Source organism: Bombina bombina, chromosome 1 (genome assembly GCF_027579735.1).
Source record: "Bombina bombina isolate aBomBom1 chromosome 1, aBomBom1.pri, whole genome shotgun sequence".
Classification (NCBI taxonomy): Eukaryota; Metazoa; Chordata; class Amphibia; order Anura; family Bombinatoridae; genus Bombina; species Bombina bombina.
The window spans coordinates 910,440,624-910,459,364 of record NC_069499.1 but is presented as its reverse complement, the minus strand read 5'-3'; positions in this window follow the sequence as shown (position 1 = coordinate 910,459,364).

Sequence of the window (18,741 nt, the reverse complement as noted above, 5' to 3'; positions counted from 1 at the left end):
ATGTGCTGTACGGTTTTAACGCTGAAAAAATGGCCATTTCAGCGTAAAAACAGTAATGCCGCCATTATGAGTCTTGTCGGTATAGCTATAGAGCAAGCATTTTAACCTGTAACGCAACGTCAATCTCGCACTCAAAAAAAATTATGTTTTTGCCTGGGTTTTCCATAACGCCGGAATTACAAGTTGTGCGGTGAGGCTAAATACAGCCTATACCGACACAACCCATTCCGATATCTGAAAGCAGTAGTTACGAGTTTTGCGCTAAAAAAATGTTTCACAAAACTCATAACTAAACTGTTACAAAGTACAGTAACACCTATAAATTACCTATTAACCCCTAAACACCATCCTCCGGCATCCTCCGGCATCGCAAACACTACTATTAAAACTTAATAACCCCTAATCTGCCGCCCACAACCCCCGCCACTATAATAAAGTTATTAACTCCTAAACCGCCACCCCCATATTGCCACTACTAAATAAACCAATTAACCCCTAAACTGCCAGCCCCCACAAAAGCCAGTAATAAATTGAACTATTAACCCCTTATTCTATCACCCCCAACTTTAAATTAAAATTACAATATCCCTATCTTAAAATAAACAACTATTATACTAAATTATTATACTAAAATTAAAATAACTACCGATTAAAAAAACTAAAAATACTAAAAAAAATTAAGTTTAAAATTTAAAAAAATAAAAAATACTAAAGTACAAAAAAATAACAAACACTAACGGCTAGATTACAAATTGTGAATTAGGCTTAAAAAGCAGCGTTGGCTGTCCTAACGCTGCTTTTTTAATGACCGCAGGTATCACGAGTCTTGCAAATACCGCAAATCCACTTAAGTCAATTGCATATCCTATTTTTTCAATGGGACTTGCATAGCGCCGGTATTACAAGTCTGCCAAAAAGTGAGCGGTAGACCCTCTCCTGTCAACACTGGTACAGCATTTTAAAGTCAGTAGTTAAGAGTTTTACACTACAACGCGGTAGCATAAAACTCTTAACTAAAGTGCTAAGAAGTACACTAACACCCATAAACTACCTATTAACCCCTAAACCGAGGCCCCCCACATCGCAAACACTAAAATACATTTGTACCTGTAAAATAAAACCTAACCTAAGTTACACTAACACCTAACACTACACTATAATAGAATTAATTCCCTAAATTAAATACATTTAAATAAAATTAGCTAAAGTACAAAAAAACAAACACTAAATTACAGAAAATAATAAACAAATTACAAGATTTTTAAACTAATTACACCTAATCTAAGCCGCCTAAAAAAATAAAAAAGCCCCCCCAAAATAAAAAAAGCCGTACCCTACACTGAATGACAAATAGCCCTTAAAAGGGCCTTTTGCGGGGCATTGCCCCAAAGTAATCAGCTCTTTTACCTGTAAAAAGAAATTACAAATCCCCCCAACATTAAAACCCACCACCGACACAACCAATCCTACTCTAAAACCCACCCAATACCCACTTAAAAATCCTAACACTAACCCCTTGAAGATCACCTTACCGGGAGAAGTCTTTACCCAACCAGGCTGAAGTCCTCAATGAATCCGGCAGAGGTGGTCCTCCAGTCGGGCAGAATTGGTCATCCAGACGGGCAGAAGTCTTCATCCAGATGGCATCTTCTATCTTCATCCATCCAGTGCGGAGCGGGTCCATCTTCAAGACATCCGACGTGGAGCATCCTCTTCTTCCGACGGCTATGACTGAATGAAGGTACCTTTAAGTGACGTCATCCAAGATGGCGTCAGTTCAATTCTGATTGGCTTATAGAATTCTATAAGCCAATCGGAATTAAGGTAGAAAAAATCATATTGGCTGATTGGATCAGCCAATAGAATTGAAGTTCAATCTTATTGGCTGATCCAATCAGCTAATAGGATTGAGCTGGCATTCTATTGGCTGTTCCAATCAGCCAATAGAAGGCCAGCTCAATCCTATTGGTTGATTGCATCAGCCAATAGAATTTTTTCTACCTTAATTCCGATTGGCTGATAGAATTCTATCAGCCAATCGGAACTGAAGGGACGCCATCTTGGATGACGTCACTTAAAGGTACATTCATTCAGTCATAGCCATCGGAAGAAGAGAATGCTTCGCGTCGGAGGTCTTGAAGAAGGACCCGCTCCGCGCCAGATGGATGAAGATAGAAGATGCCGTCTGGATGAAGACTTCTGCCATCTGGAGGACCACTTCTGCCGGATTCGTTGAGGACTTCGGCCTGGTTGGGTGAAGACATCTCCTGGTAAGATGATCTTCAAGCAGTTAGTGTTAGGTTTTTTTAAGGGGGTATTGGGTGGGTTTATGAGTAGGGTTGGTTGTGTGGGTGGTGGGTTTTAAAGTTTGGGGGGGATTTGTAATTTTTTTTACAGGTAAAAGAGCTGATTACTTTGGGGCAATGCCCCGCAAAAGGCCCTTTTAAAGGGACAGTCTACACCAGAATTTGTATTGTTTTAAAAGATAGATAATCCCTTTATTACCCATTTCCCAGTTTTGCATAACCAACACAGTTATAATAATATACTTTTAACCTCTGTGATTATCTTGTATCTAAGCCTCTGCAAACTGCCCCTTTTTTCAGTTCTTTTGACAGACTTGCAGTCTAGCCAATCAGTGCCTGCTCCCAGATAACTTCACGTGCACGAGCACAATGTTATCTATACGAAATATGTGAACTAACACCCTCTAGTGGTGAAAAACTGTTAAAATGCAATCTGAAAGAGGTGGGCTTCAAGGTCTAAGAAATTAGCATATGAACCTCCTAGGTTAAGCTTTCAACTAAGAATACCAAGAGAACAAAGCAAAATTGGTGATAAAAGTAAATTGGAAAATTGTTTAAAATTACATGCTCTATCTGAATCATGAAAGTTTATTTTGGCCTAGACTGTCCCTTTAAGGGCTATTTGTAATTTAATGTAGGGTAGTGCTTTTTTATTTTGGGGGGCTTTTTATTTTGTTAGGGGGATTAGATTAGGTGTAATTAGTTTAAAAATCTTGTAATTTGTTTATTATTTTCTGTAATTTAGTGTTTGTTTGTTTTTGTACTTTAGCTAATTTTATTTAATTGTATTTAATTGTATTTAATTTAGGGAATTAATTTAATTATAGTGTAGTGTTAGGTGTAATTGTAACTTAGGTTAGGTTTTATTTTACAGGTAAATTTGTCTTTATTTTAGCTAGGTAGTTTATTAATTAGTTAATAACTATTTAATAACTATTCTACCTAGTTAAAATAAATACAAACTTGCCTGTAAAATAAAAATAAACCATAAGCTAGCTACAATGTAACTATTAGTTATATTGTAGCTATCTTAGGGTTTATTTTACAGTTAAGTATTTAGTTTTAAATAGGAATAATTTAGTTAATGATAGTAATTTTATTTAGATTTATTTAAATTATATTTAAGTTAGGGGGGGTTAGGGTTAGACTTAGGTTTAGGGGTTAATATGTTTATTGTAGTTGCTGCGACGTTGGGGGCGGCAGATTAAGGGTTAATAAATGTAGGTAGGTTGCGGCAACATTTGGGGCAGCAGATTAGGGGTTAATTAATATAATGTAGGTGTTGGCGATGTTGGGGGCAGCAGACTAGGGGTTAATAAGTATAATGTAGGTGGCGGCGGTGTCCGGAGCGACAGATTAGGGTTTAATAATATAATGTAGGTGTCGGCGATGTCGGGGGCGGCAGATTAGGGGTTAATAAGTGTAAGATTAGTGGTGTTTAGACTCGGGGTTCATGTTAGGGTGTTAGGTGTAGACATACATTTTATTTCCCCAAAGGAATCAATGGGGCTGCGCTAGGAGCTAAACGCTGCTTTTTTGCAGGTGTTAGACTTTTTTTCAGATGGCTCTCCCTGTTGATTCCAGCTCACCGCTAACGTAAGCAGTGCTGGTATTGGAGTGAGATTTTGAGCAAAATTTTGCTCAATGCTCACTTCTTGTCTTTTAACGACGGGTTTGTAAAAACCCGTAATACCAGCACTGTCTGTAAGTGAGCGGTGAGCATAAACTGCTCGTTAGCACCGCATAGCTTCTAATGCAAAACTCGTAATCTAGGTGTAAATTTGTAGGGAATTGCCCTAAAGAAATCAGCTCTTTTCCCTGTAAAAAATGCAAAGACCCCCCCAACAGTAAAACTAAACACCCAACCAACCCCCCAAAATAAAAAAACTAAATCTAATAAAAAACTAAGCTACCCATTGCCCTGAAAAGGGCATCACCCTTAAAAGTGCATTCAGCTCTTTTACATTGCCCTGAAAAGGGCATTCTGCTCTTTTAAAAAAGCCCAAACGCTAATAAAAAAAAAACACCCCAAAAAAGTAAAAAAAAAATACCTAACACTAACCCCCGAAGATCCACTCACAGTTTCTGATGTCTCGACATCCATCCTCATCCAGGCAGTGAGAAGTCTTCATCCATGCAGCGTGAAGCTCTTTTACATTGCCCTGAAAAGGGCATTCAGCTCTTTTAAAAAAGCCCAAACCCTAATCAAAAAAAAAAACACCCCAAAAAAGTAAAAAAAAAACTAACACTAACCCCCAGAAGATCCACTCACAGTTTCTGAAGTCTGGACATCCATCCTCATCCAGGCGGCGAGAAGTCTTCATCCAGGCGGCGTGAAGTCTTCATCCAGACGGCATCTTCTATCTTCATCCAGATTGCATCATCTATCTTCATCCTGGTGGCGTCTTCTATTTTCATCCTGGTGGCATGGAGTGGATCCATCCTTGAAGACCTCCGGCACGGAGCGTCCTCTTCAAACACCGTACACTGGATCTTCAATGCAAGGGAGCCTTTTCAAAATGGCGTCCCTTGCATTCCTTTTGGCTGATTTGATTCTTGAAATTCAAATCAGCCAATAAGAGGATAGTTACTGAAATCCTATTGGCTGTTCAAATCAGCCAATAGTATAAGAGCTACTGAAATTCTATTGGCTGATTTGAATAGCCATATGTTTTTTTTCTAACACTCTCTCCCATTGATATCTATGGGGAAAGCGTGCACAAGCACGTATTCTCAGCCCTTACCTTTTGCGCGGTATGGAGCTTAATGCCACAATATCGCATGCACAAGGAGGCTTTTTAGAAACTTGTAATGGCAGCGCTATGGAGAGTGAAATAACTCAACTTTTGTCATAATCTAGGTGATTGTTAATTACTATTTTTTTTAATTAACCTTTTTTTTTTTCTTGGTAACCTTTGAAACAAAAATGCAAGAGCCTAACTAAACCCTTACAAATAATAGGACTAAAAATGTAATGATTTAAAGCTTTGCATCATTATTATAACCACAAGTGTGCAGTATAAAACAAAGAAATTATCTGAGATGAGCTCATAGCAAAGACAAGTCAAAATAAATCTGTGTATATCTGAATCAGAGATAAAAGTCATCAAGTTAAAAAGGCAGATGGGGATTTTTTTTTTTAAACACCATCACAGATGTCACTGACTGTAAGAGTCAACTCAGAGTGATGATAAAAAAGATAGCTATAGTGTTATGTTTTGCTTTTTAATGCCTGTCCCCTTCCCAAAGCAATAAGTTTTCTTATGTATCTTGAGACAGCTTGTTTACTTGAACTTTTTTTTACCACCATAAACTCAAATGAAATGTTTTTTTTTTTTTCCAGTTGTTTTCATTTTGTGGACTACACAATTTTATTCACCTTACTTGTAACCCTTTGCTATTTTGCTGATAAACTGTCAGAAAAAATGGAAAAGAATTCTGAGAGATCTGAATGCAGTTGACAAGAAAATTCTGAGAGATCTGAATGCAGTTGACAAGAAAATACTATGGGCTAGATTACAAGTGGAGCACTAATTTAACAAGTGCCCATAAACGTGTATGCCCTTCGCTGTGCTAGGTTTTGTGCTGTGTCAATTGACATCAAAACAAGGCTCCCATTGGAGCCTACAGAAGCATGCTCTTGTGAGTGCAAAGCACCGGTATTTCTGAGTTTAGCACAAATATCGTGCTCGACTCGTAATCTGGCCCTGTATGTGTCAGTACCATGCAGTAAAATATAAATACAGTGGGCCCTCGGTTTACGAATTTAATGCGTTCTCCGGGACGTTTCGTATTGCGGAAAATTCGTAAACCGAAACACGGTTTCCCATAGGAATGCATTGAAAACCAATTAATGCGTTCCGGAGGTGAGAAAAAAGTCAAATAAAGTATTTTATGTGTTCAAAACTCTTTATAAAGTGCACTTTAAAGGCATAAATACTGTACAGGGACATGATTAATCAAGCAATAACATTTCAAACTTTATGTTTTAAAACATCACACATCAACTTTTAAAACATGGCAGACTGTTGGTAACATGGTACAGTACACTTTAACTGTACATGAGCTGTAACAGGCATGTACAGCACATGAGCTGGCATGGAAAACAACCCCACATTGCAAAACTAGCCCTATGTGTTCATTGAATAATTGAAATCACTGTGGAAAACTTTATGTAGCCTAAGTATAAAATAATAGTTTACCATCTTGGGTACCAATAACGCTCAGGTGCACAAATTATATGGACTTGCAGGGTTTGGCAGCCTTGAACCACCCGCCCCCCTTAACCTTTTGGTCACAAAAGTGATTGTAACAGGCATTCACAGCACATGAGCTGTAACAGGCATGAACAGCACATGAGCTGTAACAGGCATGCACAGCACATGAGCTGGCATGGAAATCACCCCCAGAATGCAGAACACACAGTAAAAGGCATGCAAACAACCAAGCTCAGCTCCCTACCTTTCCACTTCTTGAGATGCACCAAAAAGGCTCCAAAACCTGCTGCAAAAGTCTCCAAAAGGCTCCAAAACCTACACACACTCACGTGCTACCCACACTTCAGTATGCAGGGGGCGGAGCTATAAACCGGGACACTTGTTTTGTATTGCGAAAAAAATTCGTAAACCGAGTCATTTTTTTTAAAGAATTTTCATTTGTAAACCGAATTTTTCGTTTACCGAGTCGTTTGTTAACCGAGGTCCCACTGTAATATCATACTTAGGGTTGCAATGTCAGACATGTTTTCATGGACAGTTATGAGTTACACATTCTGCAGGGTGTGCAGGGAGGATCATAAATAGTGCTATCCAGACACTATATGTTGCTCTCTGCACACCTTCCAGCATGTGTAATGCATAACTGTCCAGGAAAACATGGCTGAGTTGGCAACCATAATCATACCTTCGAACTGTCCTGGATCTTGCAGGTCTGCCAATTTTCTCTCCCTCAGCTTTTCCAGTTGTTACATCTCTCTGAAAACAAAAGAAGGCTGCCCCACAGGTCCCCTTACCTCCCTGTCCTGGAAACTCTCTAGCAAATTTAAACATAATAATAAAATATAATTCTAACAAAAGAAATGGGGATTCAGGGGAGGCATAAACGATAAATCTTCCAACCACACATTTGAATTGTCACCCTATGCAAAATATATGCAAATTAGTCTTTTTCCCCAGTACACATTTTGGTGATGAACCTTCTGCCAATAGATGGCACTATATTATATAATGTCCATAAACTTTCACCCAATATATGGTGCTGTGTTACACAATGTCTAAAAACCTTCAACCAATAGATGGCACTGTGTTACACAATGTCCATCAACTTTCTACCAACAGATTCTCACAGCCGTGCTCGTATTTGAACCTGGGACTCTTGATTCATAGCCTGCTTATCTGTTCCTGCACCACCAGAGGGCTTTGTTTTTGCTTGATGTTTTTGGAGACCTGTTACCTGAAGTGGATTGCTCTCTGTCTTTACCTGCTTGTCAGCTGCAGGTAGTTTTGCTATCAGCTCTCCTATAAAAGGCTGCTTCACAATCCACTTCCTGTCCTGACATAGAGCCAATCCCTGTCTGTGAATTTGATTGAACCAGCTGACTGATCTTCTGGCTTTTCCCTACTGATTCTGCTTTTGTATTTCCCTTTTGTTGTGGTGCATGGTGGAACATTTTCTCTGGTATTTTGACCTTTTGCCCAGACTTCAACTTGCCTCCTTATGTTTGCCTGGTTTGGCTGTATCCTGCCACAGAGCCTGCCTGTATCCTGCCACAGAGCCTGCCTATATACTGCCACACAGACTGCCTGTATCTTGTCTCAGCTTCAAGTGGGCACCTCCAGTCTCAGCCTCAAGTGGACTCCTCCAGTCTCGGCCTCAAGTGGGCACCTCCAGTCTCAGGCTCCAGTGGGCACCTCCTGTTATCGGCCTCAGTTGGGGCTAAGTTCCTGGCCTTAAAATGGGTACTCTTGTTCCAAGACCTATAGTAGGCATCACAAACTCCGGTTCTGGTGTGGGCAAGTCTGCTCACCTATCCTTCCTGCTTTCAGCCTCCAAGTCTCCAGTTGCAGTGCAATAAACTTTTCTGCTTGTCTGTTACTTAAGCATGCCTAATAGGGGAAATTCCAGAAAGAAGAACTTACCGCTGGTCCCTTTCAGTACTCCAGATAATCCTAAACCTGCATCCACCTTGCATAAGCTCCATACTCCCGAACCCGCTCAGCCGAGCGTGAAACAGATGGGGTGTTACACAATGTCCATGCATGTGACTGTGGAACAGTCACAATTTTATTTTATTTTTTAAAAAAACTGGTTCTCAAACAGATCTTGTTTATTTTATAGAATTTAAAATTACATTTTTTCTTTGTAATTTTAGTTAATACATTTGCTTTATGTGTAAAAGTTATCATCCTGATACTCTAAATATAAAAATGAATACATTAATTAAGTGATTGTGTGCTGTTTAAAATAGGTTTTTACTTTCAACTTCAAATACCAGCACAATTTGACATACGCAAAAAATTTACTTCTAGAGCAATTAACTCTCTAGTGAAAGAGCTTAATCTAGCCCTATGTGTTCATTGAATAATTGAAATCACTGTGGAAAACTTTATGTAGCCTAAGTATAAAATAATAGTTTACCATCTTGGGTACCAATAACGCTCAGGTGCACAAATTATATGGACTTGCAGGGTTTGGCAGCCTTGAACCACCCGTCCCCCTTAACCTTTTGGTCACAAAAGTGATTGTACCTATTTTGGGGGATAAAATGGTACAGACATGGACCCTTTGACAACTGGGAACCTATTTGGACCTTATTTACCCCTAAATAGTACATATTAGTTCCTTAAGGTGTAATTATTACCCATTGAGATTATAACCACAGCTGTTGTACCCTAAGGCCCCGATCATTCAAAGCATTGACAGACTTGCGGTAAACTGCTTTTCTGGCCTCGTCAGCTTTGCAGACCAATGGTCTGTCGAAATATTCAAAGAAAATGGGCATGTCTGCACAAAGCCTGTGAGAAGTTAAAGGGAGTGTGACGTCACCACCCGCATTGCCGACATTGTTGCTCGTTAGCATTTTGCTGTGGTAGAGCCATATTTAAAGTGTGCCTACACAGCTCAGGCAGGGAGCTCATTGAAACTAAAAATAGTTTATGTGAAGGCACACTTCAAATATTGTTGTGGGGACCTAATTTTTACTATACCTACACAAACTAGCTCAGGCAATATAGTCTCGGCAGCTGATAGCTGGCGAGACAAACATGGCCGCTATCCTCCTTGCTTCCTGCACTTCGCTGCTTTAAATATATCAATCTTGTTTTGTTGTCTCCGAAGCAAATTGCAGGCTACTCCCACTAGCACGCCCCACTAACCCCCCCTTAATGCCCATAACTATGTCACGCCTAACCTACACTACACATGCTTTGCCTCACTACCTCCCACTGATTGCCTACACCTACATTAGAGCTAACCTACACTCCCCCTGTACCACCCAGCTAACTCTACCTGACTGCTTACACCTACGTTACGCCTAACCTACACACTCCTGGAACTCCCAGCTAAGTCGCTAATACTGCCTACACTTAGGTAATGTCTTACCTACACTCCCATGGAATGCTCCAGCTAACTCCAACATACTGCCTACTGTGAAAAATATCTCATTATAATAAACTATACTCAATAATAAACCTCCCCATTATAACTATGAAGCTATGTCGCTAAACTAATAATCAATGTTTAAGAGATGCGCTAAACCACCGGCAGCTGACCGCCGGAGGGCTGGAAAAACCTTGCTGGCCTATCTGGGTTCCTGGAACTCAGTGCCAGACTGGAATTGAGCCCCGGTCTGCTGCTTCTTAAAAAGGGTCCCAATTGAGCAGTCTGCAAGTTACTAATTGTTTGGGGATGCTACCTTCTGGGAGGAATGGGGCCACTGCCTTTTTCCTGAACTTAGGCAGCCTGTTCCTGAATACTGCCTGCAATTTATCTCTGGTCAAATCACTCCCAGGTTTTAACCAAGGTAATCTCTTATTTACTTATAGGTCATCTATACTTTCCCTTAAAGAAGCGAGTGCTTTTATTAAGAAGAGGGAGATACAGAAGCAGGATACAGTTAGCCAGAACATGATAATCCTGCAAGATGCTGGATAGTTGTGATAGACAAAATTACTCAGATAGATTAGACCCTGCTTCCTAGAGAACATACTTAAACCCAGTGAGTGCTGTCATTATACTGGATAGCTACCTTTCTCTGAATAGAGCTTGATGCCCCTGTTTCTGCGTGATCCTTCCACCAGAAACACCAGTTATGACCTGCTCTGAGGCTGAGGACATCAATCTGCCCGATCCTAAATGATCGGGCTGATTGACACTCCCTGCTAGCGTCCAATTGTCCGCAAATCTGCAGGGGGCGGCATTGCACAAGCAATTCATAAGAACTGCTTGTGCAATGATAAATGCCGACAGCATATGCATTTATCGATGTGCGGCGGACATGATACGCTACATCATATCTTGTCCGCTCGCACTTTCATAAATCGGCCCCATTGTCTGTAATCATTTTCAAAATTAAAAATAAATGGGCAAAATTTCCTTTGATTTTATCACATAAAAAACAGTTACCTTATCTAGAACATGTAATTGTAGTGATGTAAAAGGGGCTGTTGTTTAAAAAGATAGATAATCCCTTTATTACCCATTCTCCAGTTTTGCATAACCAACACTTTTGTATTAATATACTTTTTACCTCTGTGATTACCTTGTATCTAAGCCTCTGAAGACTGCCCCCTTATTTCAGTGATTTTGACAGACATGCAGTTTAGCCAACCAGTGCAGACTCCTAAATAACTTCACGGGAGTGAGCACAATGTTATCTATATGACACACATGAACTAGTACTGTCTAACTGTGAAAAACTTTCAAAATGCTCTGAGCTTTAGGCGGTTTTCAACGGTTTAGAAATCAGTTTGAGTCTACCTAGGTTTAGCTTTTCAAAAATACCACCATGGGAACAAAGCAAATTTAATGATAAAAGTCAATTGGAAAGTTGTTTAGAATTGCATGCCCTATCTGAATCATGAAAGTTTAATTTTGACTAGACTGTCCCTTTAAAGCCACATAAAAATAGCCAATTTGGAGGCTGCTTTGGGATAATATGGATATTAATATTACCTTAAAATGACATCAAACCCCATTTTTTTCTTTCATGATAGAACATTTTTAAACAACAATTTGCTTGTATTATCTTTTTTGAAAAGCATATTTAGGTAAGCTCATGAGCAGCAAAACATTACTTGAAACACTGATAGCAGCACAAAAATGCCTCTTTCCATTGGTTATGTTAATCAGATGTCTTTAGATAGCTCCCAGTAGTGCATAGCTGATCCTTCAAAAATGGATACCAAGAGAGTTTAGCAAATTGGATAAAATAAGTCAATTTAAAGTTGTTTGAAATCACATGCTCTGTTTTAATCATGAAAAATAAGAAAAAGAAAAATATTGGTTTTCATGTCCCTTTAATACAGGTTGGGGCCTTAGCTAGATGAGGGAGAGAATAATGATAAACAGCAAAAAAAAAAAAAAAGAGAGAGGGCTCATGGTAGCAAAATAAATGGACGCAGAGAGAGAGAAACAGATGAGGAAACTGAAGGTATAGTGTGGATACAGGAAGATAAATGAAGTGAAAAAGAGACAGGGGTGTTAATGGATGAGAAGACATGCTGAAGGAAAAGGGGAAAGTGTTAGGGCTACAGCTAAACATAACATTCTTTCATCATGACTTCATGTTGGCTACTACTAGAGCAAACTAATACTGTAAATGTGTAAGAGGATGGATAAATGGTAAAGATAAGTTGTTCATTTGTATCACCCACCCAGTATATTGTGTTTTTCAATGCCAAAAATACTTTATCTCCAGGTTGTTATGATGTCATTCTATTCATTAAGCATATGTATATGGGAGATGACTATCCTCTAATACCTTATACATTCAGTGATTTCAGTGAAGTGCTATAGAACAATCTTAACTTCATTGGAATATGACCAATAAGCTTACTGTGACATTGTAAAATTTTAAGTTTGATATTGTTAAGTTATTTTCTATATACAGAAGTTTTATAAGGTGACTGGGTAAACACGTGCAAATGTGATTCACAGACACATGGTCAGTCTTCAATTATCAAAGAAAATGTGCTGTTCCTGCGAGTAGCGAACTGTCTCCCATAGAAATGATGAGAGCTCTCTGCTATGTAAAAGATCTCATGGAGGGCGAAGAACTCAGGAAGAAACCTGCGTATTACAACTTATTACACCTAATACAAATAAAAACACGCTGTTTTCAGTGCAATTTATCTTAAATTTGCTGTTATTTTCGTTTGCATAAGTTTTCCTTTCAGGGTAATTCCTTTTTTGAGTATTTTGATAAAAGCTCACTATCTTTTAAGTTGCAAGAAAAAAATCTGTGAGATCTGTAGAGCGAACATGTTTAGATAATTACGGAGGGATTTGAGAGACAATTTCATAACCACCCATGGAACGCCCATGTTCAGCCTTAAAGGGATAGTCTACACCAGAATTTTTATTGTTTTAAAAGATAGATATTCCCTTTATTACCCATTACCCAGTTTTGCATAACCAACACAGTTATATTAATATACTTTTAACCTCTGTGATTATCTTGTATCTAAGCCTCTGCAAACTGCCCCTTTATTTCAGTTCTTTTGATAGACTTGCAGTTTAGCCAATCAGTGCCTGCTCCCAGATAACTTCACGTGCACGAGCACAGTGTTATCTATATGAAATACATAAACTGACACCCTCTAGTGGTGAAAAACTGTTAAAATGCATTCTGAAAAGAGGTGGCCTTCAAGATCTAAGAAATTAGCATATGAACCTCCTAGGTTAAGCTTTCAACTAAGAATACCAAGAAAACAAAGCAAAATTGGTGATAAAAGTAAATTGGAAAATTGTTTAAAATGACATGCTCTATCTGAATCATGAAAGTTTTTTTTGGCCTAGACTGTCCCTTTAAGGGCCCCATGATCAAAAGTTCATATGCAAAAATGTGCAAAACCACGTTTAGCCTTGCATGGGCAATCTTTGTGAAGTTATCTAAGAAAGTAGGCTGTCCATGAGCGTGGCAAGCTGATTCCCATAGAATTAATGAGAGATCTCTGTTATGTAAAAGTTAGCAAATTAGGATAAAGTAGACAGGGGTGTTAATGGATGAGAAGACATGCTGAAGGAAAAGGAGAAAGTGTTAGGGCTACAGCTAAGCATAACATTCTTTCATCATGACTTCATGTTGGCTACTACTAGAGCAAACTAATACTGTAAATGTGTAAGAGGATGGATAAATGGTAAATATAAGTTGTTCATTTGCATCACCCACCCAGTATATTATGTGTTTTTCAAGGCCAAAAATAGGTTTTCCTTTCACAGTTGAGTATATTGTTAAAAGCTCGACACCTTTTAAATTGCAAGAAAAAACAGTGAGATCTGTAGTGCGATAATGTTTATATAATTACACTAGGATATGAGAGACAATTTCATGCACGCCAATGGAACAGTCACATTTAGCCCATTTTAGGAAAAAACAACCATTACCCTCTGTATTTTGTACTTATAAGTACTATTTTCAATGCTTTTTTTTTTGCACATCCAGTTTACTTAAAGGTACATTGTACACTAGATTTTTCTTTGCATAATTGTTTTCGTAACAATGTATCATTTTGCTTATTTTTTCATAACATTGTGCTAAATTTTAGACTAGTTATCAAGCCCCAAATTTTTTAGATGTAGACCCAGGTCTACAGATTATTGCTGCTATTGTTTGTGTAATCTATCTTTTTAAATGCAGGCAAGGGGGAGGGGCGAGTGTCTGGTCTTTCTGCTTTCCCAGGCCCTTCTATTGGGTGTCCCAGCTTATCCTCATCAACAGTGCTAAACTGTGAGCTTCTAAGTAAGTTTTAAAATGATTTATACTGGATTTTTAAATCAGTATCTGTGCATATTCTTCTTTATAGTAGTGTCTATTACATGCAGTTATATGAAAATTGGTGTACACTGTCCCTTTAAATTAATATTTACACTTTGCATTATTAGGGGTCTATTTAACAAGGGCTGAATGGCCCCTGTTCCCCTTGTTTCCGCACGAGCCTTCAGGCTCACCAGAAACAGGAGTTAAGAAGCAGCGGTCTTAAGATTGTTGCTCCTAAACTCATACGCCGCCTCTGAAGCGACGTATAGCAATCCACCTGATCATGTATTATCGGGCTGATTGACACCCCCTGCTAGCGGCCGCAAATCTGCAAGGGGCGGTATTGCACCAGCAGTTTACAAGAACTGCTGGTGCAATGATAAATGCTGACAGCATATGCTGTCGGCATTTATCGATGTGCGGCGGACATGGTTCGCTATAGCGGATCATGTCTGTCCGCACATATATAAATAGACCCCACAATGTGATTTATTCTTGTGTAACTTACATACAAATGTTATGTTTTTTTTATAAAAAACTATCGGCTAGATTACAAGTCTTGCGTTATGAGTAAAAAAGCAGCGTTTAGGCTCACAACGCTGCTTTTTCAGTACCGCTGTTTTTACGAGTCTTGTAGGTACAGCAATCCTGCACACTTTTTTTGCCTTACCGCAAATCAACTTACGCAATTTGCGTATAGTCTTTTTTCAATGGGACTTCCATTGCGCCAGTATTACAAGCTTTTTTTTTTTAGGCCAAAAAGTGAGCGGTACAGCCTATCCCGCAAGATTCAAAACGCATTCTAAAGTCAGTAGTTATGAGTTTTACACTACAAAGCCGTAGCATAAAACTCATAACTAAAGTGCTAAAAAGTACACTAACACCCATAAACTACCTAGTAACCCCTAAACCGAGGCCCTCCCGCATCGCAAACACTAAAAGAAAATTATTAACCCGTAATTTGCCACTCCCGATATCGCCACCACTAGAATAAACATATTAACCCCTAAACCGTCACACTCCCGCCTCACAAACATTAGTTAAATATTATATTATAAAATATATTATAGTCGCCCGCCACTATATTATATTTATTAACCCCTAAACCTAAGTCTAACCCTAACCCTAACACCCTCTAACTTAAATATAATTCAAATAAATCTAATTAAAACCTACAATTAATAACTAAATAATTCCTATTTAAAACTAAATACTTACCTATAAAATAAACCCTAAGCTAGCTACAATATAACTAATAGTTACATTGTAGCTAGCTTAGGGTTTATTTTCATTTCACAGACAAGTTTGTATTTATTTTAACTAGGTAGAATAGTTACTAAATAGTTATTAACTATTTACTAACTACTTAGCTAAAATAAATACAAATTTACCTGTAAAATAAAACCTAACCTAAGTTACACTAACACCAAACACTACACTACAATTTAATAAATTACATTAATTAAATACAATTAAATAAATTAGATAGAATGACCTAAATTACAAAAAAAATCAAACACTAAATTACACAAAATAAAAAAAACAAATTACAAGATATTTAAACTAATTACACCTAATCTAATAGCCCTATCAAAATAAAAAAGCCCCCCCAAAATAAAAAAACCCTAGCCTAAACTATACTATCAATCGCCCTTAAAAGGGCCTTTTGCAGGGCATTGCCCCAAAGAAATCAGCTCTTTTACCTGAAAAAAAATACAAACAACCCCCCCAACAGTAAAACCCACCACCCACACAACCAATCCCCCAAATAAAACCCTAACTAAAAAAACCTAAGCTCCCCATTGCCCTGAAAGGGTATTTGGATGGGCATTGTCCTTAAAAGGGCATTTAGCTCTATTGCAGTCAAAAGCCCTAAACTAAAAATAAAACCCACTCAAGAAACCCTTAAAAAACCTAACACTAACCCCCTGAAGATCCACTTACAGTTTTGAAGATCCGACATCCATCCTCAACGAAGCCAGGAGAAGTCCTCATCAAAGCGGCAAGAAGCCAACAACGAAGCCGGGAGAAGTCTTCATCGAAGCCAGGAGAAGTGGTCCTCCAGATGGACAGAAGTCTTCATCCAGACGGCATCTTCTATCTTCATCCATCCGGTGCAGAGCGGGTCCATCTTCAAGACATCCGGCGCAGAGCATCCTCTTCCAACAAAGACTACCCAACGAATGAAGGTTCCTTTAAGTGACGTCATCCAAGATGGTGTCCCTTAGATTCCGATTGGCTGATAGAATTCTATCAGCCAATCGTAATTAAGGTTGAAAAAATCATATTGGCTGATGCAATCACCCAATAGGATTGAAGTTCAATCCTATTGGCTGATCCTATCAGCCAATAGGATTGAGCTCATATTCTATTGGCTGTTCCAATCAGCCAATAGAATGCCAGATGGATGAAGATAGAAGATGTTGTCTAGATGAATACTTCTGCCCATCTGGAGGACCACTTCTCCTGGCTTCGATGAAGACTTCTCCTGGCTTCGTTGAGGACTTCTTGCCGCTTCGATGAGGACTTCTCCCAGCTTCGTTGAGGATGGATGTCGGATCTTCAAAACTGTAAGTGGATCTTCAGGAGGGTAAGTGTTAGGTTTTCTAAGGGTTTATTGGGTGGTTTTTATTTTTAGGTTAGGGCTTTGGGCTGCAATAGAGCTAAATGCCCTTTTAAGGGCAATGCCCATCCAAATTCCCTTTTCAGGGCAATGGGAAGCTTAGGTTTTTTTAGTTAGGGTTTTATTTGGGGGTTGGTTGTGTGGGTGGTGGGTTTTACTGTTGGGGGTTGTTTGTATTTTTTTTCAGGTAAAAGAGCTGATTTCTTTGGGGCAATGCCCCGCAAATGGCCCTTTTAAGGGCTATTGATAGTTTAGTTTAGGCTAGGGTTTTTTTTTAATTTTGGGGGGGCTTTTTTATTTTGATAGGGCTATTAGATTAGGTGTAATTAGTTTAAATATCTTGTAATTTGTTTTTTATTTTGTGTAATTTAGTGGGTTTTTTTTTTTTAATTTAGGTAATTGTATTTCATTTATTTAATTGTATTTAATTAATGTAATTTATTTAATTGTAGTGTAGGGTTAGGTGTTAGTGTAGCTTAGGTTAGGTTTTATTTTACAGGTAAGTTTGTATTTATTTTAGCTAGGTAGTTAGTAAATATTTAATAACTATTTAGTAACTATTCTACCTAGTTAAAATAAATACAAACTTGCCTGTGAAATAAAAATAAAACCTAAGATAGATACAATGTAACTATTAGTTATATTGTAGATAGCTTAGGGTTTATTTTATAGGTAAGTATTTAGTTTTAAATAGGAATTATTTAGTTATTAATTGTAGGTTTTATTTAGATTTATTTGAATTACATTTAAGTTAGGGGGGTTAGGGTTAGACTTAGGTTTAGGGGTTAATAAATATAATATAGTGGCGGGCGACATTGGGGGTGGCAGATTAGGGGTTAATACACGTAGGTAGGTTGCGGCAACAATGGGGAAGGGAGATTAGGGGTTAATAAATATAATGTAGGTGTTGGCGATGTTGGGGGCAGCAGATTAGGGATTAATAAGTATAATGTATGTGGTGGCGATGTTCGGATGGCAGATTAGGGGTTAATAAATATAATGTAGGTGTCGGCGATGTCGGAGGCGGCAGATTAGGGGTTAATAAGTGTAAGATTAGGGGTGTTTAGATTTAGGTTTCATGTTAGGGTGTTAGGTATAAACATAAATTTTGTTTCCCCATAGGAATCAATGGGACTGATTTACGGAGCTTCACGCTGCTTTATTGCAGGTGTCAGGCTTTTTTTCAGCTGGCTCACCCCATTGATGTCTATGTGGAAATCATGCATGAGCCCGTACAACCAGGTCACCGCTGACTTAAGCTGTAGGTAAGTGAGCGGTGACAATAACGTGCAAGTTAGCACCGCACCCCTCATAACGCAAAACTCGTAATCTAGCTGTATTTTTGTTACGCTTTTTGATGCACTGTAACAATATAATTTTTTTCCTGCATATTTTGTGTGAATGGTTTATATTCGTTTTGTAAAATATGTAAAATTACGACTTTCAATGTGAACTTTTGTAATAAATGCATCTGCTTCACATACAAAAATGCTGTATACGCTCCTTAGCGAGTCACCCTGTTTTAAGGATAAAAAGTGGCTTTAGATAATCCCCAGTCAAAAAAGATGATCTTCCTAGAGTCATTCTGAAGTAATCGATGACTCCAGACTAGTCATCAGAAGCCATCCTGAAGTATATCCACAGGCCAAAATATGTAAATGAGATGATTCTAGTAATTCACTGGCTGTTCATGTTTGTGAAGTAATCAGTAAGGTAATCTGCTAATCATCACCAAGATTTTTTATCTTACCTGATGACCTTACAAACCTGTAGATGTCTGATGATGTTCAAATGACTTCTAAAGTAGTTTGATGATCATCAAATAGCTACAGGTA